General features: G+C 42.6%; 1 protein-coding gene across 5 annotated transcripts in view; it reads right to left on the bottom strand.

Annotated features, from left to right (window-relative positions):
- The window catches only part of ST3GAL6 (ST3 beta-galactoside alpha-2,3-sialyltransferase 6), a 102,741-nt gene extending 79,865 nt beyond the window's left edge, over positions 1-22,876 (bottom strand). Inside the window, exon 1 of one of the 5 annotated variants that reach the window (XM_029214041.1) lies at positions 21,492-22,876. The gene's annotated coding sequence lies outside the window, so the exon portion shown is untranslated. Of the gene's footprint in view, positions 1-244; positions 629-670; positions 930-1,187; positions 7,275-21,491 lie in introns of those variants that run through there. The other 4 variants (XM_029214034.1, XM_029214035.1, XM_029214037.1 and 1 more) reach the window with 4 other exon arrangements.
- Positions 22,877-23,759: the final 883 nt, after the last annotated feature.

Genomic DNA, 23,759 nt, shown 5'->3' with positions numbered 1-23,759 from the left:
CGCCCACCCCCGTCCCCAACCTCTCTCCCCGCCCTTCTACTGAAGACCCTCCCCAAAAAAACTGTTTGGGGTTTGTTTTTAGTTTCTGAAAATAGCTTTTGATAGATTTTCTTTCAAGCCAAAAGAACAGCACACAGGGGCTGAGATCGCCAGGGAGCTCGGAAACAATCCGCCTCAAAACCACAAGCGTCTTCCCCCCTACCCCCTAAACTAACGGCAGCCCAAGTCACGGAAATTTTCTCACCGCCGCCCTTTCCTCCAAATTGCCTCGGAGCTGGGTTTGCTAGGTCTAGTTCCACCGTAACGGGAAGAAGGGTTTCTAGCAAAATTTTCTAAGGTAAAACGGGAGAACCTTCCAGACCTCTCGCCCCTGCTCGCGTACAGACCCTTTTACAGGCAAACAATAGTGAGGAAAGCGCCCATCACCCCAGTCGGCCTTCCCTGCGCGCAAGCTTCCAGCGCCCCTCCCGCCCCTCCCGGGAGAGAACCTAGGGCCGAGCGCCCCTTACACCCTAAACCCGGGGGTACGGGACCAGCGCACGCAGGCTCCTGGGGGGAGGGGGGGTTGGTGCGTGGAGGCGCGCCCCCGGCCCCTGATCCTCAGCCTCAGGGGCTGCAAAGCCCGCGGATCTCTCCACTCCGCCAACCTCCCTCCCCCGGCGATACAAACCCGCAGCGAAGCGGGCGGGGGAGAGTTACCCGCCGAGGCCCCGGCGCGAAGACCGCAGAGGCGTGCCGAGCTCCGGGGCCGGAGGCCCGCTGCTCTCGGCTCCCTCGTCGCCGCTCGCTCCAGCCGGCTGCTGCCTCTCCCGCGGCGCCTGAAGCATCGAGCCGCCGAAGCCCGCGGCCGGCGGTAACCGGAGGAAGGTGGCGCGGTTCAAGGGGCGGCGCGGGGAGGATTCAGTCTCCCTCGGACCCGGCGGGGGAGCGGGGAAGGGCGCGGCGCCGCCCGGAGTCCCAGGCGTCCGCCGGCGCGTGCGCTGCCCGCCGCGCCCGGGTTCGGATCTCCGGCGAAAGCGCCTAGCGTCTCCGGAGCCGCGGAGAAGCTCCTCCCGCTCGGCGGCTTGCGCCTGATGCGTGGTGGCCGCGGCCGCCCCCGAGTTCGCGGAGGAAGGTGCAATGCGGAGGAAGCTGGTGGGGCTCCCCGTCCCCGGGCCGGCTAGGTGGGAGCGCGGCCGAGCCCCTACCTTTCCGGCTGGGCGGACACCAGCCGCGCGCCCTCTCCGGGCGTCCCGAACAGGAAAATCACCGCGAAGGGGGCCGGGGGAAAGCGGCGGGTGGCTTCAGGACAAGGTAGGAGGATCAAGTTCCACAGCCAAGAAGACACTCCCATCCCGCCCTGGTTTGTTTGGAAAGCTGCAGGGGCGAAAGTGAGGGGCATCTCGGGTGCTTCCCCCGCCCTCCCCGCCGGGCTGGCAGGCGGCAGAAGTAAACACTTTTTGCTTGGCGCGTGGGGGGACTTCTGTGACACGAGGCCGGGCAGGCGGTTTGGCCGCCAGTAGGAAGGGAGAGGGTGTTCAGAGAGACCAGAATTCCTGGGCTCGGCCCTTCAAGGACAAATGTGTTAGTGCTTTTTATCTTTTGGAGGAAACGTTACTTTAGGGAGAAGAACAAAGGTGAGACGTGCATTTTCTTTTCTTATTAAAGTAGGTCTCCCTTGAGAAAAGCGTCTTCATACTTGGATAGCTGTGAATACTTTTTTTTTTAACATCTTTATTAGAGTATAATTGCTTTACAATGGTGTGTCAGTTTCTGCTTTATAACAAAGTGAATCAGTTGTACATATACATATGTCCCCATATCTCTTCCCTCTGAATACTTTTTAAATTTCAGTGTTTGTGATATAAATCACATGCCATCAAATGACCCCAGGGAGAAGAGCCACAGACTTGGGTGCAATTCAAAGTGAGTAATGTGTCAGGCACTGAAACAAAGTCCTCCGTCTGTGACGGACCTTCTGGTATTTGTATTAATTTTAACAACAGCCCTAGGAGGCAGCACTTGTTTTCCCAGTTCTCCTATCAAAAAACCCAGAGGGTTCAGAAAATTCCTATCCCTTTCCCTTTCTACAAATTGCCTTTGAAGGAACTCACATAGATTTTGTCATTTTAAAGGTGGTTCCTGAGACATCAGAGTCGTGAAAGATGTTTAGGGAATTTGTACATCTGGGCCCATTTTTCTTGAGGTTACTTTGCTCTTTTAGGTTCTCCTGAGTTTATTACCCTTCTCTTTTTCATGATTTTCAGAATTAAAGCAGTGGTATACCTCCTCCCCTCTGGCTTTCCTAGGATTTTTGAATCTGCAACGTCATGTGCTAAGGGGAGAGGCAATCCACTGTTCTTAGGTGACATTTGTGCTTCTTCATAGTCAGTGACCAAGAAGGCACTGTTCACCCTAACCTAATTCAAATTCCACCTCCTCCTTTTGCCTGCAGTGTGACCTTGAGCAAGTGACTTAACCTCAGTATACTTCCTTTTGGCCACCTCTACAGTGAGATAGTACAACCTATCTTCAGGGGTTGTTAGGAGGATTAAAATAGATGATAACATAGAGAATTCTCAGCACAGTGCTCATCTCAAAAGAAACATCAATCCAGGAAGTAGGAATATTAGCTGCCAGTCCTTTCCCACCATGAGTCAGCTACCCTCCATGTATCATGTCTGTTTCTCTCATTCATCCTGCAAACCAGAATAATCTCATCCTAAAAATGATGAAATGGGGTCAAGAGGTTAAGTAATGTGCCCAAGGTCATACCACCTATTTTGGAGCAGTGATTCGAATGAAAGTGCCCGGAACCAAAATCAATTTTCTTTCCGGAATGTCATATCACTATGTAACTATCTGGGGTAAGGGTTTTTGACCTGTAAAACTTTTTTTTTTTTAGTGCAGGATACATTATTGCATGGGCACATGATTGCAACTATGCAGGATACATTATTGCATGGGCACATTATTGCAACTATGTAAAAATTTTGAATTCTTGTGGAGGGTGATAAAGAATTAAGCAGGGTGAATTTGTAGCCGTCTCTGGGATAGTGTTTTTGGTAACTTTTTTTGGGGGGGAGGGATGTTTTCACAATGTAACTATAACTCAGCCTTTGTGTAGAAGATTTATTCTAATAAGGTTGGAAGGGAAGGGCCAGGACTACTGGGACATGCAGGGTCTTTTAAAGATCCCTGAAATCATAATATTTAGGCATTGTACACATAGGACTGGCCTTGTTTGCTAGGTTTGTTTTTTGATTATGGATGGTGCAATCTCTTTGAATTAAAATGATATTGTCTCATGGGATGTGTCCCAGGGTATCCAGGGATAGGTGAAAGCCAGGTTCCCTGCACTACCCTGGGGTACCATTCAGCACTCTGTAGAATCACAGTCTAGAGTAAGGTTCAAGAAAGTAGTATTTCTTCTTCACCCCAGTATACAGCCTGCCTTCCAAATTCTCATGCCCCATCCCAAGTGCAGGCTTTCTTGGCATGATTGATGTAGGACTGTCTACTCCATGCAGAAGAGACCTACTTGTAGGGGTGTGCTGTCAGCAAGTCACATCAGATCATAGTAGATGAACCCCAGGACTGGAGATACCCACAAAGTGAAAAGAGGCCACTTTCGCACAATATCCTCTCATAAGTTAATAATAATTTTTTAAAAAGTTTTCGTAACATTCTCAAATCTTGGGGTGTTCAGTTTTAAACAATATCTGACTCAGGACTGAGCTTGACCAAGCTAACCCTTTTTACATACAATCCTTCCTCCAACTCTACGTAAAGATCCTGCCAGCCCTGTCTTTATCTCCTGCAAGCAATTATTTAAACAACATGTGCAGGGCCTTCCTTGGCAGTCCAGTGGTTAAGACTCCACACTTCCATTGCAGGGATGGGTTTAGTCCTTGGTCGGGGAACTAAGATCCCAAACACTGTGTGGTGTGGCAAAAAAAAAAAAAAAAATCGAGGACATGTGCATCTCAAAAATAATAAGCCAGTGTGTAAGGAGTCTAAATCCTAACTTAGAGCTATGAATCTGCCTACAGTGTAGAAAAACTATTGCTTTAGCAAATGGCAGTTTAGTACTTTCAAGCAGAGCCCAATCTTCTCCAAATCTCCATTCCAGAGCAAGGGCTCAGCTACATGTTTGCATATATAAATAACCATTGTGTTGTTTTCCCCAGTATTGTGAGTTCATGAAAAAGGAATTCACATCTACCAGAAAGCTTATTTGCCACTTGATAAATGATAGTGTCTCCTTATTCTACTAGTCCTGTCAAGGTTTCAGAGGTCTTAGTGGCCCAGTAGTTGTCAGGAACTGCATTTACTCTCCTTCCACAAGCTGGAGAGGGAGGGAAGGGAGAAGGTGGAACTGGGGTTCAGCAAGTTCTAAGCACATGAGCATGTCAATACCTATGTGGTGGGAGCCGTAATTAAGACAACTGATGGAAAACAATTGCAGTATTATTAAAAAGGGTTAATATCCAGAATATATACAAAGAATTCCTATGGATCAATAAAGACAACCCATTTAAAAATAGGACACAGGTCATAAGCAAGCAATTCACAGAAGAAAGACAAATAGTCCACAAACATGTGCAAAAAATTTAGTGTCTGTTTTATAATAACACTGTGTAAGAAAAACTAGACAGTAATGAGAAATCAGATTGGCAAAAACTAAAAAGATTAAAGAGTCAATTAGTGAGTTTCCAGCAAAGGTGGCAAGGAAGCTATTCAAGTAAGTGTAAAGTACTACTTCCTTTTTAGAGGGCAATTCGGTGGTTATGCTAAAGTTCCTTGACTTATCTCCCTGGAAAGCAGTTCTGGCCTCAAGCCAAGTGATCTAGGAGTGAGGACCAGGAGGGAAAGTAACTGAGATCTCTTCCTGACTCCTAGTTACGCCGACAACGAAAAGAGGTTGGCCCTTCTGGTTGCTGGGTAGCTCCCTGCACAGACCGCCAGATGGTAGGACACCTCCCCGAATTGTGTGTGGGCGGGGCGAGGGTGTGGGAGCAGTGTACAAAGCTGCTGTATCTTGGAGCAGCTTGCTCAGAGCTCTTATTCAATCCTGAGAAATGTTAGAAGCCTCGACCACTGTCCCAGCTGATGTGCCACCTCACAGGAGAGAAGGGAGATGTCTCACCCTTACCATCTGTCTGTGGAGATGCTCTCCTAATTTCCAGTCCCATGACTGATAATTGAGACAAAATATCTGGGTCACTTTACTCAGAGCACTCACTTAGCGCATTAATGATACTTAACATTTTTAACAACTTTCTTTCATCATAACTGGTTTATGGAGCTGAACTTATGCTACTTCACTTCATGGGAGTGTTGTTATAGGATGGATCCCTAAAAGTGGAATTGCTGGGCAAAATGTACATAAACCTACACTCAAATAATTAACTATTTTATATTTTCATGTTCAAAGCTTCATGCTTAAAAAACAAAAAGCAAAAAGCTATTTTCTATAGCACTCCTGAGGCAGAGTGCAAGGTGGAGTCATTACAGTGGGCTGTGAGTGGCACAAAGGCTTCTCTGCATTTCGCAAACTCCAGTCTGCTGTAAATGCGTGTACCTTTCAAATCAGTTCCATTTTTTAGAACTCCATCCTGCAGAACTAATTACACAGGAACACAAAAATATGTATGGGGATGGTCACAGCAGCATTGCCTGTAATGTTTAAAAACAGGAAAATAATGCCCACGAATAGAAAGTGACTAATTAGATTATGGTAGTATATCCTAGTAATGAATGCAACTATTGCAAAGCTATTATAAATATGTATATACATATACTGATATGATGACAGCTACAGTATATTGGCTTTAGAAGTTCTACATTCATAAAACACATATGGTGTGATTCATTTATATCAAGCAGAAAAATAAAGGACCACTGGTATGTGTGTATGTACTTGTGAGTACATAAGAGAAGGTCCTGAAGCCTACACACCAAAATGTTGACAGAGATTTCTTCTAGAATTATAGGGGTAGAGAAAGAAGGGGATTTTTGCTGCTTACCCTAAATCTATCTAACTTGAAGTATTTATAATGTACATGAGCAATATTTGTAATTTTTAAAAAGGCACTAACAAAGTTATTTTTATGTGTTTGGGGAAAGAGAGTAAAAAAAAATCCAAAATAAAAATGCGTCAGTGTTTAGGTACAAATTTGAACTCTCTAACTTGGCGATTCCCTACCTGTGTGCTCTTTATTCTATACAATGCATTTTTCCAATCAGTAGACACCAAATAGAAATATCAGATGAAAACAAAACAAAACCCTTAAGCCCATGTTGAAAGAACAAGAAGAAAACCTATGTGAATCTTGTTTTTATTGTGCAGTGGAAAAAAACTAGGCATGAAAGAAGCTTGAAGAAAAAGGTTAATACATTCGAACTCATAAAAATGTAGTTTCTAAAGGCAAAACGCACGAAGAAATAAAAAGACAAGTTGGGAAAAAATACTTGCAGCACACAGCAAATGGTTACTTATTATACCAAGAGCTCTTAGGGGACCAAAAAAACCCCAAGAATTTAATAGAAAAATAGGCAAACTACATGAACAAGCAGCACTCTGAAAAGAAAAATAAACATTAATTAAACAAATATGTATACCTACTATGTGTCAGGCACTGTTCTGAGCAGGTATATAGCTGTGAAGGAAACAGACAATAATTTCTGCCCCTGTGGAGCTTACATTCTAGTAAATTTGAAGAGTCTTGACTTCACTAATCAAATTTAAAGTTATGTATTATTTGCACTTATTGGTAAAAATGATTATTAAAACTCAGTGTGGGGACTTCCTTGGTGGCGCAGTGGATGAGACTCCACACTCCCAATGCAGGGGACCTGGTTCCATCCCTGGTCAGGGAACTAGATCCCACACGCATGACACAACTTAAGAGTTCACATGCTGCAGCTAAGGAGCCTGCCTGCCGCAACTAAGACCCCATGCAACCAAATAATAAATAAATATTTTAAAAAATATAAAAACCTTTAAAAAAAACTTAGTGTGGAGATATAAGTACTTTCCTGTGCTTTTTGTGAGAATGCAAATTGGTCAGGTTTTTTTGGAGGATATTTTAGCAAAATCAGTTATAATTTTAAACATTTATATACTTTGTTGCAGAAATTCCACTGATAGAAACTTTTGTTGTAGATATCTTTGCCTAGTTATACAAAGTTGTGTTTAAGAATTGCCATTTAGATATTGCTTATAATGGAGAGACACCATGACTCAAACAGCCATTGGTAAGGGATTGGAGTAATAGGGTTCACATATACTGTAGATTTCTGTATAGTCACTAAAACCATGAGTTAGTCCTATATCTAATGACTTGGAATAATGTCCAAGATATTATTAAATTTAAACAGCAAGTTGCTAAGCAAGTTGCCTAGTAGGATCCTGTTACTGTTAGATATACAAAAAATAGAAATAATGATATTTATAGTACAGCTTATGTTAGTACACAAACAGAAAGTATCTGATACGATACACACCAGACATGAACATTAGCTGTCTCTGGAGGATGCATTCATGGGAGGACTTTCCTTTCTAAATTATTCATTTCAGAATGTTTGATTTTCACAATAAGCGCCATTTGTAACCAAAAAAAAAAAGTAGAAATTTCAAAGCATTTTATGTTTTAGGAATTTTTACATGCAGTTGCTTGGAAACATATCAAACTGAACTTTGCTTGTTGGGGAGTGGGGGGTCTGTGGTTTTTTTGAGAATTAATGACAAAACTCTGTTGTAAAGGGAGGATTATACACCATTTTCATCAGAACCCTGATAGTGACAGTGTTTTAGGTTTCTATTATTCTCAACCTTTGAATTAAAAGGAACTCATCCAATTTCAAACTTGCAGGGAATTCTACATCACCAAAGAATATTTGTAAGAGACTGACTTGTCAAGCAGAGAGACACTGGTGGGATAACCAAGTTGGTTCTAGAGAGTCCCCCAGGAACCTCGGCCCCTGCATAACTAGGAACCTCTCCCAGCTTTCCGCCACCACAGCTGAAGATAAACATAGGGGATTCAAGAGGGTAGGGGAAAAAAGAAGGGCAAGGTGGAACCGCTGGATATACTAGGGTTAATTAAAGACACTTCAGCTAAAATTCGAGTCAGAACAGGCCTGTAGTGGGAGCTTTCATGATCTGCCATGCAACTCCAATTACTCCAAACAGAAAGGTCTTGCCTACTTTACTATCCAGCAGGAAGAAGAAAACTTCTTTTTGCCCAAGGCCAGCCCAGCCAATCATAAACTGTAGCAGCCCAACCAATGAAAAGCCTCCATACTTTGAACTCCCAGCTTCCTCCAATCGACTCCTTGGTTAAAATAGCCCTTCCCAATCCCCCCCCCCCCCCCCCCCCCCCCCCTCACAACACCCCCCCCCCCCCCCCCCCCCCCCCCACCCTTCTCTATAAAAGCAGGTTCCCGTTCCTTGTTCTTCGGATTTGCCTATGGTCTGCCATGGTTCGTGTATCCGGAATTGCAGTTCCTCTGGCTATTCCCCAAAAAACTCGTTTTTGCTTATATTATTAAAGTTGACAACTCTAGTGTGACATATTATACTCCTGCCAGATGCTAGGTGATTTTATAGACTGCATTGTTTACCACACATAGCAAGCCCGTAAGCTAAATATCGTTATTCCCATTTTCCAGATAAGGAATTAAGGCTCAGAGAAATTACACAGCTTGTCCAAGGGCCCAAATCTAAACTTTGAACCCATATTAAACTCTTCACACCCATGACATAGTGCCTTTCTATTCAAGAGATGAAGAATGTGAGAAAATCAATTACATGCTACAGTGGGACATTTTGGGAAAACACAACCATGGTTAATTGAATGAGAATCTTGTGAAGGCTTAATTAGCCTTTTGTGCATGGGTATCAAAATGTCAACTGAAATGGAATTGTAGTCATTTCCAGTTTCCAAAAACCCAGAATGTTTTCTCCAGGGATATACAGAAAGTAAGTTACTGAAACCTTTCATCAGAACCCTAGCCATCATTCCTCCCAGGTCAGTCTGCTCTCTTTCACACCTGAACTCACTTGGGGGGGCAGATCCCATTTTTAAGGTAATTATAGTAGTAGAAGCAGTAGCTATAATGGCATCAGGGTCATCACAAAGAAAACATGCTCAGCGGCTTCCTGGAAGCATGCATACCCAGTACTTCAATTCTTTATTTTTATTCCTCACTAGGAATAGTTTATTACACTACAGGACATTATGAATAAAAGAGGACCAGTATCAGTAATGAAAACCTCTAGATACAGGAACCACTTATGAACATCTGAAGTAGAAGTAAAGGAAGGGTTAAAACTGACAATTGTTTCCCAGTGATTTAAACTAGTAGTCTGTTTTACTACAGTTTTCATTTTTACTGTATCTTCTTGTCAGCTTTTTAATTTATTTTGTGTGTGTTCAGATTGGCAGCAGTTTTTTCAAATCCTGCTCATGACTGTTAATTATTACAAGTCTATTAACACATGGTGATATACTGACCATCCAAGCAACGGTCTGCAGTGCCTCAGAAGTGGCAAATACTGATACATTTCATCTTCACCATCACTTTAGTATTATTCCATAAAACTGTGGGTTTCTGAATCCCTGCCTAAGGGACTGAAAAGAAGCACATATAATTTTGGCTTTGCTTGGAGAGAGGGATGGGAGTAAGCAGGATTTAACTGTATGCCTCTGTGCCTATTACAAGATAAATTAATGCATTTTAACCAAGCCAAATCCTAGACGTTGGATCCCCCAAGTTTTGTGTAACTGATAAAACATTTACTGTCTATATATTTAAAAGCTGAATACCGTTGAATCTTCCTGGGTCCGTTAACACCAAGAGTCCTGCCACTGAGACTCTCTCAGATAAAATTCTAATCCACAGGCTGGAAAGCAATAAAAATCCAATACTAAATATTTGGAAGTTGTCCCTAAATTGTACTTAACTCCAAGATGATTCATAAGTTCATTTGTACATTGCTTCAGGAAATGCACATGTCCTTGCCGTTGTCACCCCCCTGCCCCCCCGCACTTACTCTATATCTGAGATCTCTCCCCAGAGGGACTGGGGAGGCTTCCATTTCTAGCTCCGACTACTTTCTTAATTCTCAATCGTGTACTCCCAGCTGCTTGCTGAGCATCCCGTCCATCATGTATTTATCAGCACCCACTGTATGCAAAGTACTTTACAAAAAGCAGAGTCTACAAATAGAAAACTGAATGTTTTAGTCTTCCACACCAACCAGCCTTTTCTCTTAACTGACTCATTATTACTGATAATGCTTGTCATCCTTGACCTCTCCTTCTTTTCCCCCATCTTACTGAACTTCTATCCTTCATGTCATTAACACTCCACATTCAGTCATCAAATGCATATTGATTAAGTGCTTGCTATATGTCAGACACTGTTGAAGGTGCTAGGAATACAGTTTGCCGGTGAGGAAACAGGCAAAAATCCTTGCTCTCCTGGAGCTTATATTCTAATAATTAACAGTGTCCTGAAAGAGCTTTCAAACGTCATCTTGTTGAGCCCTCCATCTCCATTTCACCTGTGCTTCCCTCTCACATGGTGTTTATTTCAACAACACCACCCCCGAGCCTAGATACCCAGGGCCACCCCATCAGACATCCCACCACCTAGAGCAGCTCTCTGTGTGATCATATCCTGGAGACCCACAACTTGCTCTTTCACTTCCCAACATTAGGCAAATCTCTCCAAACTCTGCTTAGGCCTCTCTTCCCTTTCTCTCTAGAACACCCTGACTCCCAGCCCCACCCAAACAGAGAACAACAGTGGACTCCACCTTCTCTGCCTCCATCAGTCTATGCTTTTGAAAACATATTTCAGTCGTCTTTTAGGGATTTGGTAACTTTTGTCTTTTTATCCTGTAACAGAAAACTCACTGAACAACAGAACACCAAAGCATGGTTACCTTCTAGAGACAGAGGAGGGATGAATATTTATAGCAGGGATTCATGGGGAAACATAAAGAGGTTTAAAAAAAATTCTTTTTTTAAAAAAATAAATTTATTTATTTATTTTTGGCTGAGTTGGGTCTTTGTTACTAGGCGCGGGCTTTCTCTAGTTGCGGCGAGCAGGGGCTAGTCTGTTGCGGTGGGCGGGCTTCTCGCTGCTGTGGCTTCTCTTGTTGTGGAGCACGGGCTCTAGGCACGCGGGCTTCAATAGTTGTGGCACATGGGCTCAGTAGTTGTGGCTCACGGGCTTTAGAGTGCAGGCTCAGTAGTTGTGGCACATGGGCTTAGTTCCTCTGCGGCATGTGGGATCTTCCCGGACCAGGGCTCGAACCCGTGTCCCCTGCATTGACAGGCAGATTCTTAACCACTGCGCCACCGGGAAGCCCTAAAACAAATTCTTATTAACAGTCACCTAATAACACAAGGCAGAGTATGGCAGCCCCAAATGAATCAAAACCCTAGACAGGAGAGAGAGGTAGGTGAAGCAGAAAGAAAGTAACATTTCTTGAGCCCTAAGGAGGGACTTGGCATTCATGATCACATTTAATGATAGCAAACCTGGGAGTTAAATATTACTGAGATAGTATGAAGAGGACAAAAACAGGAACAAAACCAGATTCAAACCTAGGTCTGGGTGGGTCCTGATCCCTGGCACATGCATTCATTTGGCAGAGAGAGAGGAACCTAATGCTTTTGTCCTGAAATCCCTCAAATGACTGACATACACAGAAAAAAAACTAAAGTGCACAGATATAACTTAATCCCCAAGTTTCTGGATTTTGATAAAATAGTGATCCATTTATGTCTTTAATTTTTCTTTATTTTCAAGCTAAACACCAACATTTCCATTTCATTATCATTTCTATTTTTTTCCCTAGTAGAAATGATGCTCTTCTTACTGTCCTTAAACATAAAGATCCATCCAGGAGTGACCTAACAGGTAAAAACAGAGTCTGATGCAGTGTTCTGTAGGCCTTTTTAGTTCTTCCCTTTATAAATGTTATTTCACAATGAATTAAATACTTGCTTTTGGAGTTGAGTATCCTTTCCCAAACTGTGTTGTTGGGAGATGCTAATCTGAGTTCCAAGCATACAAGATTCAGGACTTCCCTGGTGGCGCAGTGGTTAAGAATCCATCTGCTAACGCAGGGGACATGGGGTCGAGCCCTGGTCCGAGAAGATCCCACATGCCCTGGAGCAACTAAGCCCTTGCGCCACAACTACTGAACTTGTGCTCTAGAGCCCGAGTGCTGCAACTACTGAAGACTGCGCTCCTAGAGCCCATGCTCCGCAACAAGAGAAGCCACAGCAACAATAAGCCAGCGCACGGCAAGGAAGAGTAGCCCCCTCTCGCCGCAACTAGAGAAAGCCCGCGCAGCAACGACGGCCCAACGCAGCCAAAAATAAATAAAATTAAAAAAAAAAAAAAGAATACAAGAGCTGAGGCAAATAAGATTGAGTCCTAACCCTCCTCCAAGCCACAAGCAATACATATTAGCATATCAAAGGATCAGATAAAAACAACAATAAAGAACGGTGTTTAAATTTGCTTAGTGGTTAAACAAATTTAAAACCAGCTTGTAAGGCTTCCCTGGTGGCGCAGTGGTTGAGAGTCCGCCTGCCGATGCAGGGGACACGGGTTCGTGCCCCGGTCTGAGAAGATCCCACATGCCACGGAGCGGCTGGGCCCGGGAGCCATGGCCGCTGAGCCTGTGATCCACAACGGGAGAGGCCACAACAGTGAGAGGCCCGTGTACAGCAAAAAAACAAACAAACAAAAAAAAACAGCTTGTCTTTGTGGGGGAAAAGACTCTTCTTCAGTATTCTATTATCATCTACTCTTCTATCTCCCCAAACCAGTTAACAGGAGACAAAATTGCTGTAGATTTGATTCTCTGTATATCCAGTTAGAAAACCAAGGGCTGGGATCTTTTCATAAAAATCAACCATGAATATAAGTTTGGACATGAATGTCACTTACTTCACGAGAAATATTCTTAGAAAAAAAATCGTATGGCAAACTTGCAGTGACAGATTTAATATAAAATTGCTTCCTATTGCTCTAGGAACCATACGGTTATCAGCATTTCTTAATATTTTACTGTTAATACTTAATACAATTAGTCTTTTTTTCAATAACGTGTGTTTTGGTTCAGATATAATAAAACGAATTCTGGTCTAAATTCAGGTTAATTTCTGAAATCATCTATCTTTTCGCTAGCTGGCTTTTCTTCATCTCTACAGAAGTAGTTTGTGCAATGTCAAATGTTTTGACAATCAAAATCTTAGTGCAACAGAAATTCCTTTGGCACCAACCCACGCCTACTTATTTCTACTAAAACTTCATAGTACATCACAATGTGAAATGATCATGCTAATGGGGGAATGGAATTGGATATATACATCATGATTTCATTGATTTATTCATTTATATGTTTATCGAGAACCTACTATATACCCAGCACTATGGCATTCCAGGCATCAGACATACAGAATCCTAGACATTGGAATTCCTGCCTTGAGAAATAGGCATTAAGGCTACAAACACTTACTGAGATTCTATGTGTCATGCATTGGCTAAGTTCAAAGAGAACAGTGGTGAATGAACAGATTTTCCACCTTGATGATGATTGCAGATGAGCAGACATGTAGACAAACACTATTTGTCAGGGTATTGTAACTGTTGGACATAAACAGCGTGGTGGGAACTAGAGGAAACAACTTCCTGGGAGCATTTGGAAAGATGATATTTGTAATTTGCTTTATGCAGAAAATAATCTTCCTTATTTTTTTCCAAAAGGTTTTCCTTTTCTAGTGTTATCTTTGCTTAAAATAAGACATGCACATACTTAGAATTTGCCAGAAGAGAATCTTACCCAAGGATTCTTAGTCACTGAGATATGAATGACTTTTCCAAAAAGGTCTGTAGAGGTCTCACACTCTGACCCCATCACCTAACATAGTTCCAAGCCCTAATTATTGCCTCAGATTTTTGGCCCCGCCTCAGGGTCTCTCATTCTGCAGGACTAGAGTGTGGCCTGAGAATTTTTATTTCTAACAGGCTCCCAGAAGTTGCTGATGCTGCCTGTCCAAGGACCACACTTTAATAAGCATGGTTTAGGGAGTTAAATATACCAACTGCTCAAGTTAAAGTCATTATTAAAGGACTGCAAGACAGATGATATCTCTGATTCATAGGAGGAATAACAAGGCATAGGTTAGTAAGAAAATACAAATTTAGATGGGCAGGCAAAATAAAATAATAAATATTTTATATCCTAAATGCAAGAATCTATTAACTTGAAGTCAGAAATCTGCTATCACTGATTATCAGGATTCAAAATACTTAGAGGTTGAGATGCTTTATGGTTTAACTTGAAATAACTCTTCTTTTCCTCTTCCATAGACAGACGTTTTAGAAATTTAGATTTAAAAAAAAAATTCTGACTACATCCAAACGAGTAACATAATGTTAGATTTTGTGGTGAGAACACAGTCCCAAGGATGTGGGGGAATTTGTTATTTCTTGTGAATGGGCCTCTTGGGAAACAAACTTCTAACACAGCATCAATGAGAGCAAACAAAAGGTACTAGGATGGTGGTGACAATACACGAGGTCTGGGCCACATGAAGGGGACAGATGCCAACTAAGAGTCTTAAAAAAAAAATGAAAAGAGAGAATCTATATTTTTAGATTAATCTGCCTGCAGTCTGAATACTCAATGTGCCTAATATCAAGAGGGCTACACTGCTAGGCTGTTATTAATAGAAACATAACTACATCAAGAAAAGTATCTATGCTGTATTATTTTCCTCCTGCTGCTAAGCTTTGTTACAGCAAATCATACTTAAAACAACACAAATTTATTTCCTTACAGTTCTAGAGGTCAGAAGTCCAAAATCAAGATGTCATCAAGGCTGCATTCCTTCTGGAGGTTCCAGGGGGGAATCAGTTTCCTTGCCTTTTCCAGTGTCTAAAGACCACTTGCATTCCGTGGCTTGTGGCCCTTCTTCCATTTTCAAGGCCAGCAGCATAGCATCTTCAGGTCTCTCTGTGACACCTGTTTCTCCCAACACATGTTCTTTTCTGACTCTGACCCTCCTTGCCTCCCTCTTATAAAGACCCTGTAGTTACATTGGGCCCACCTGGATAATCTTCCCCTCTCAATCTCTTTAATTATGTCTGTAAAGTTCCTTTTGCCATTTAGAGTAACATTTTCACAGTTTCTGGGGACAATTTTGGGGGGTACGGGGTGGAGACATTATCTGGCTTCCTACATGTGCCATTTATTTTGTTCTGGCCAAAAACCACTTGGAGTAGTGTTTTCAATGCTGGGCATCACATTTTCAGGAGGAAATTGATAAATGATATTCTATAGAAGAGAAAAATCATGAATCATTCATTCACTCAGCAAACATTTGTGAAGTGTTCACTATGTGCCAGGCACTGGGCGAGAAGAACTCTGGAGATGCCGATAAGAGCATAGGAGGCTGTAGGATATAATGCTTATGAGCCAGGACCCTGGAGTCTAATCATCTGGTTTTGAATCCTGGCCTCACCATTTATATACTGTGTGACCTCGTAAATTACTTAATCTCTCTGTGCCTCAGTTTTGTTACTTATGAAACTGAGATAAAATTATAACAGTCCCATAGGGTTCTTATGAAGATTATGTGAGATTCTTTTTTTATTTTTTTGGCCACGCCAATGGCATGCGGGCTCTTACTTCCCTGACCAGGGATTGAACCCATGTCGTCTGCAATGGAAGCGTGGAGCCCTAAACACTGGACTGCCTGGGAATTCCTAAGTGAGGTTCTTGATAAAGCCTTTGGCATAATGACTGGCATGTAGAGTTCAGTAAATGTTGGCATTGAGGAGGCACGAGAGGACTACAGCAGACTGTGGAGCGCCTGACAACCATGCGGAATTTGGAAAGGCTTTCCAGAGCTATGTCTTGAAAGTTGAGTTTCTTGTAGTTCATTGAGGAGAAATAAGGGATGTACAGTGAGAAGACATAGTGAAAGATTTGGAAACCACAAGGTATGGCTGAGCAGAATGGGGGAATTTAGCTTAGGAACTTTAGGAAAAGAGGAGTCACATGAGAGCTACATTTAAATCCTGTTGCTTGGGCAGTTGACACAACAGAAAGAAATTAGGCTTATTTTCTTCTATCCGGAAAAATATCCAAGCCCAAGTGAAATGACAAAAACAGCATTCATCTCAGTATTTGAAAGAACTTGTGAATAATAAGGATTCCTTTAATGGGGTGGGTGGAATCATATAAACCCTTCTCTGTGCTCCACTGACTGTCAAATACACTGCCTTCTTGATGCAATGGTCTGTCTTAAATTCATTTTTCCCTGTACCCTTGTCAATAGAAACCCAAAGATTTTAAGGACTCGGCTGGCCATAAACTTTAAGGGAGACTGGGCTTCTCCCAGTCCCAGGGGTGTAAATCAGGATGGGTTTGAACCAACTATGGCAGCCACTGCCTTTGTGGTTGAGGAGGTTAGGAACCAGCATGCCACACGATTCTTGCCAATGCAATAAGAGAGGAGGGCCTTTGGAAAAGTTTTCCTAGTCTCTTCAGAAGATAAATGAGGAAAGGGAGTGCTCTCTCTGTCCCTCTTCCAGCTGGGAGACATCAGGCCAGCATCTGGAGAAGGCAGAACAAGAAGACAGAAAGGTGGATCCTTGATGAGGTGGACCAGCTGCTAAATGATCTGACCCTGGAATCGTTATAAAGTATGTCTTTCATTATATTAATATGTAATATATTAAAATACATTCAGTGTTAAAGTCAGTCACATTTTTCCTTCTTACAGCCCCCAAATCATCCCGCATATACAACTAGCAGTCTAGAACCCTGACAATCCAGGCTCTCATCAGAAAATAACCATGGGGGCTTCCCTGGTGGCGCAGTGGTTAAGAATCCGCCTGCCAATGCAGGGGCCATGGGTTTGAGCTCTGGTCCGGGAAGATCCCACATGCCACGGAGCAACTAAGCCCATGCACAACTACTGAAGCCCGCGCGCCTAGGACCCATGCTCCAAAACAAAGAGAAGCCACCGCAATGAGAAACCCATGCACCGCAACGAAGAGTTGCCCCCGCTTGCCGCAACTAGAGAAAGCCCGCGGGCAGCAACAAAGACCCAACGCAGCCAAAAAATAAAATAAAACAAATGCAATAAAGAAATTTTAAAAAAAGAAAAGAAAAGAAGCATGGTCTCTCTATGGTTTATCGAAATGTTGGCTTTGAGAACTAATTTTAAATTAAGATTACTGACCTGATTTTCAGATGGGAGATTCTGTTAGACACATTTCTTGGTTCATTTTTTTCTCTACTTATCTTCAATTTTATCTTTTGGATCAAACCATATCATTAAAGGGCTAGGTACTTATCCAGCCATTTAAATTAACACCACAAGGTGTCTAGTGATGGAATAACTTGCCTGTATTAACAATATAACTATTTTTCAGAATTTCTGCATAGGTGAAGGATTAATTTTCTAACTCCTAAAATTTCTACAAGTCTAAGAGTCTGTGCTATCAACATTTCTAAGTAATGCACTAAACCCACTACATATTGATAAACTGATTATTTTGCTATTGCAGAAATTCAACCAAGAGATACTCAGGAAAATATGCCAACAGGAGCAAAAGATTATTTCCCTTTTGGAAGAGAGAACTGTCCCTCTGATTTCTGCTAAATGTCCTTTTTGGACCATATATTCCTAAATAACCTTACAATCTCCTTAAGTTTCTCACTTCTCCATTTCCACCTCTATCCCCTCCAGCTCATTCTTATTTTCAATCAGGATGAGTTGGAACAGTTTACTGGCCCAGGTTAGGTTCTGGAAAGGGACAGCTCCTCAGAGATAACAGAGACATGTTTTCTCTTCTCCCATCACTTTTCTTTAAAGATTTTACAGGACCTATGCCTGCATTTACATCTGAAAAGAGTAGTTTCATTCTGAGCCACATCCTTGCCAAAGTTTATTAAGAATACTGGTAAAGTATGACACATTTACAAGAATCCTTTCTTTTAAAAACGGACAGAGCAAGAAAATTTGTTCTGTCTTCCCCAAGTCAAGGGAAGAATGTCAAGTCAAAATTTAATTACAAAGTCTAAGACAATGGAAAAAGACAAGGTGTTCCCACTTCTCTCAGGCTCTCTTCCAGTTAGAAGGTGAGGATTTCCAGAAGCCTGCAGCTATGTTTCAGTCATTTTTTGGAGTTTACAGGACTAAACTATATAAGCTATATTTTCTTATTTTCTGTACTCTTGATGCCCTTGCATTTGGGGCCTCACTGACAGGTGTGATACTGTGATTTATAATAAGAAATATATATTTGGTCTTAGTCCCCATTTCTGGCACAAATTTCCTAAGCGATAAGTGACAAAGGCGTCTTTTGTTATGTTAATGAGGTGACTTTTAGACCTAACCTAAGGATGGGGGCTGGTTGCCAAGGGAACCAGCTCTGTGATTAGAGGATCGGAACTTTCAGATTCACCCCCAGACCTCCCAGGAGGGGAGAGGGGCTGAAGATTGAATTCGGTCACCATTGGCCAATGATTTAATCAATTATGCCTACTGTAAAAACCGAACAGGATGGGGTTCAGAGGGCTTCCAGGTTGGTGAACACATGAAGATTTGGGGAGAGCAGTGTGCTTGGAGAAGCTCTGTACCCTTTCCCCATTCCTTGCCCTATGTATCTCTTCCATCTGGCTGTTCCTGAGTTACATCCTTTTATAATAAACCAGCAATCTAGTAAGTAAAATGTTCTGTGAGCTGCTCTAGCAAATAAACCAAACCCAAGGAGGGGGTCATTGGAACCTCCAATCTATAGATCAGAAGCATAGGTGACAACCGGGACTTGGTGACTGCTGTCTGAAGTGGGGAGGAAGGGGCACTCTTGTAGGACTGAGCCTTTAACCTGTGAGATCTGATGCTACATCCTCTTTTGTGTGCTTATTCTTCCCTTTTTTTTTCTTCCTTTTTTTTTTTCCCACCTCTTCAGCATGGGACTGAATAATAATACCTGCCCAATTTATTTTCAGAATGTTTTGGAAACCAAAGATGTTAAACACATACCAGTGCTAGCTTAAAACCTTTAGAGACTCAAAGACCCCACATGTTATGGAGCTCATTTTCAATAAGTAATTCTATATAAAAATAATTTTAAGCCATAATGTAAGTGGAAGAGAGACCAGGAAAATCCTAATTTTTTCCACATGACTTATACAGTTTAAAAATATAATTATAGGGCTTCCCTGGTGGCGCAGTGGTTGAGAGTTCGCCTGCCGATGCAGGGGACACGGGTTCATGCCCCGGTCCGGTAAGATCCCACATGCCGTGGAGCGGCTGGGCCTGTGAGCCATGGTCGCTGAGCCTGCGCGTCCGCAGCCTGTGCTCCGCAACGGGAGAGACCACGACAGTGAGAGGCCCGCGTACCGCAAAAAAAAAAAAGAAGAAAAAAAATATATATATATATAATTATATGTCGATTTCTATTTAAAAATAAAACAGGGTACCTCTTTTCCTGGTGTCCTACACATGTACTTAATCTGGCTTTGGATAATCTAGTTCTAATTGAGCACCTACTATGCAAATCTCTGTGCTCTACGCTATATGAAAATAGGGTGATACGACAGTGAATGAGCAGTGGGGTTCTGAATTCTTTTTTTTAACTATTTTATTTTTTAATTTATTCTTTCTAGTTTTATTGAGATATAATCTTTTTTAACATCTTTATTGGAGTATAACTGTTTTACAATGGTGTGTTAGTTTCTGCTTTATAACAAAGTGAACCAGCTATACATATACATATATCCCCATATCTCTTCCCTCTTGCGTCTCCCTCCCTCCCACTCTCCCTATCCCACCCCTCTAGGTGGTCACAAAGCACCAAGCTGATCTCTCAGTGCTATGCGGCTGCTTCCCACTAGCTATCTATTTTACATTTGGTAGTGTATATATTTCCATGCCGCTCTCTCACTTTGTCCCAGCTTACCCTTCCCGCTCCCTGTGTCGTCAAGTCCATTCTCCACATCTGCATCTTTATTCCCGTCCTGCCCCTAGGTTCTTCATGACCGTTTTTTTTTTTTTTTGATTCCACATATATGTGTTACCATACGGTATTTGTTTTTCTCTTTCTGACTTACTTCACTCTGTATGACAGACTCTAGGTCCATCCACCTCACTACAAATAACTCAATTTCGTTTCTTTTCATGGCCGAGTAATATTCCATTGTATGTATGTGCCACATCTTCTTTATCCATTCATCTGTCGATGGACACTTAGGCTGCTTCCAAGTCCTGGCTATTGTAAATAGAGCTGCAATGAACATTGTGGTACATGACTCTTTTTGAATCATGGTTTTCTCAGGGTATATGCCCAGTAGTGGGATTGCTGGGTCGGATAGTAGTTCTATTTTTAGTTTCTTAAGGAACCACCATACTGTTCTCCATAGTGGCTGTATCAATTTACATTCCCACCAACAGTGCAAGAGGGTTCCCTTTTCTCCACACCCTCTCCAGCATTTATTGTTTGTAGATTTTTTGATGATGGCCATTCTGACAGGTGTGAGGTGATACCTCATTGTAGTTTTGATTTGCATTTCTCTAATGATTAGTGATGTTGAGCATCCTTTCATGTGTTTGTTGGCAATCTGTATATCTTCTTTGAAGAAATGTCTATTTAGGTCTTCTGCCCATTTTTGGATTGGGTTGTTTGTTATTTTAATATTGAGCTGCATGAGCTGAATTAATTCTTAAGGTCATTATAAAAGGTTCTCTGAGGAGGAAACTTTTAAGTTGAAGCCCCAATAATAAGGAGAACCCAGCTATGTAAAGATCAGTGGAAGAAGCAATTCAGGAAGAGGAAGTCAAAAAGAAACAGTATCCTCCTCATCAAGTAGCTCCCAACTAGTCAGGAAGACAGAACTAAAACCAGCAAATTTTAACACACCGTGGCCTTGTCTGTTAGTAAGCTAACACATACTAGCCGTGAGAGCAGAGTGCTCTGAGAACCCGGCGGGAGTGATGAATCAGCGCTGAGAAGCGTGAAGGGGCTGTACCAAGCAGGCCATATAAAGGTGGAGAACATCACTGGAAAGATTTAAATCCTGCCTCCATCAGAGACGTTAAAACAGATTGCCGGGCTTCACTCCACGTTTACTCAGTCAGGATCTCTGAGCTGGCTGCCTGGAAATCTCTGTTCCTAACCAGCACTCTGCTGATGGGAAGACATTTTGAAACCCTCTGGTTCAGAGAACAGGCCTTGCAATCAGAAAAATGACTTGGACACACGGCTTAAGTCTCGCTTCCCTCTTCTGTGAAATGAGGATAATAATACAGTCTTCCTCATTGGGGAGCTATGAGGATTAAAGGAGGCAGTATTTGTAAAGTGTCACCTATCACAGCCATTGTAAGAAAAGTGTAGCTTTGCTCAAAACTGAGTAAAGACCGAGTTGTCCCAGAGCTCACACACGTATCTCAGAATCTTACCTTGCGGGGGTGATGACCAGTGGCGAGGTTACAGCTGTCTGGACAGGTGAGGGAGGCTGGAAAAGCAGCAGACAAGGCAAGGGCGGAAGCCAGTTTCCACTGGGGCAGAAGGACAATGAACCGCTGCACGTTATCAAGGGTTTGTAGGAAACAGCTGGCTTTGCCTCGTCATTTTTTTTTTTTTTCACTTCCTCATTTCAAATGAAAGTTGTTTAAAGACGTTTCCTCCCTAAAACCCAAGCCTAGTTCTAGGCTAAATCAAAACAAAGTTGTTTTGTTAAAAAAGGAAAACCCCCAGGGAAATTAGACGGTTAGCCAGACAGAAGTTGGTCAGAGGGAGGTCAAGTTTGGGAAATAATGGATTAATTCAAATCCCTTCTACAGTCCATATAGCCTGAAAATTGCTGCCTGCAACTGACAGGCTCATCCCTTCCAACAAGCCGGTCTGACAAGCCTGAGGAGGGGTGAAGGCAGTGATCTTCACCCACAGACCCTTAACCATAAAATTGTTCATCCCGGACTTCCCTGGTGGTCCAGAGGGTAACTCTCCGTGCTCCCAATTCAGGGGTCCCAGGTTCGATCCCTGGTCAGGGAACTAGATCCCACATTCTTGCCACAACTAAGAGTCCGCATGCTGTGACTAAGAAACCCACGTGCTGCAACTAAAAAAAGATCCCTCATACCCCTGCAACTAAGGATCCTAAATGCTGCAACGGAGATCCCACATGCCGCAACTAAGACCCGGAGAAACCAAAATAAATAAATAAAAATTTAAAAGAAAAAATGGTTCATCCCATCCTAAACCAACCACCCACAAACCAACACGAGACCAAACAGAACCACTCACTTTCAGATCAGCACCAAAAAATTGTTTTCAGGAAATGGTTTACCAGGGTCACTCTTATCTATAGATGTACGAGAAACTACCTGCCTTTCTAGTCTCCAGTTCGCTCCAAATATACTTGAGATAATAGAAATTTCTTTTGGGGGATGACTTCTTTTAAGCCCTCCCTTTCTTCTGTAGTTCTGGTAGAGTGACAAATTGGGTTACCAATATTGTAGTGAGAAGGGGAATGGGTTATAGATTTTGTACTTTGTGATATGAGGAATGGCAGCTGGACAACACGTTAGAAGGACCACTCACATACTGCATCCTGCCTTCCAGAGACAGGGAGAGGCAAGAGTAAGAGGATCACGGGCTTTGGGGTCAGCCAAGCCTAGGTCCAAATTCCTGCTGGGCTTGGTAATAGCTGAGTGCTGGAGAAGATGCATTTGTTCATAGAGTTTTCTTATCTGTTTCGTGACAGGCGCTCTTCTCTGTCTGGCGGCTGCAATAAATGGTCATTCTCTTGCCCTCAACATTTAACCTGTGATCAGTTATCTGACCATCTAAACTAATGGAGGCCCAGATAGTTCTTTGTATTGTGAAAGCAAGTAAGGTTTACTCACAACTGATGCTTTTTAACCAAAGGATCTCTCAGTTCAAAGCAAAGAAACCTATTTACTTTTTATGACTGGGAGATATATATATAGAGAGAGTGCTACTGTGCATTCATAATGATAAGAAAATTTAAATTTCATCATTTAGTCAGTGCTTAAGGGTTGGTTCTGAAAAGACAACATTCCCTATATGTATATTTTTTTAAATTTATGTTTTGCTGCATTGGGTCTTCATTGCTGTGCGCGGGCTTTCTCTAGTTGCGGTGAGCAGGGGCTACTCTTCGTTGCGGTGCGTGGGCTTCTCATTGCGGTGGCTTCTCTTGTTGCGGAGCACGGGCTCTAGGCGTGTGGGCTTCAGTAGCTGTGGCTCACCGGCTCTGGAGCGCAGGCTCAGCAGCTGTGGCGCAGGGGCTTAGTTGCTCCGCGGCATGAGGGATCTTCCCGACCAGGGATTGAACCCGTATCCCCTGCATTGGTAGGCGGATTCCTAACCACTGCACCGCCAGGGAAGCCCCCTTCATTTTAAAGTTTGATTCTTTTATACATGTACAGAATAATTTCAGTGTGAAATAGCAAGCGTGTCAGAACAAGAAATCTCCAGACAAAGAAAGAAAAATATAACCTCCTTAGGTTATGACTATCACTGAAATAAGGGCACAAGGGATTATGGCAATATTAAATAGTGTCATTGATTAGTAAATGATCCTAGTGAGAAGTTAGGGCCAGGAAATTTTCTAAAGAACATGTGTTGATCAGGTGATAGCTGCCCTCTCTCCAGCTAGGTGTGTAATGTGCCCACACACAACCTTTAGTAGGGGTGTGACCATC

This window comes from Monodon monoceros, unplaced genomic scaffold (genome assembly GCF_005190385.1).
Source record: "Monodon monoceros isolate NGI ecotype Baffin Bay Population unplaced genomic scaffold, NGI_Narwhal_1 Super_Scaffold_11, whole genome shotgun sequence".
In the NCBI taxonomy this organism is placed as follows: domain Eukaryota; kingdom Metazoa; phylum Chordata; class Mammalia; order Artiodactyla; family Monodontidae; genus Monodon; species Monodon monoceros.
Note: the sequence above shows the minus strand (reverse complement) of the source record. Positions and strands in the feature narration are given on the sequence as shown.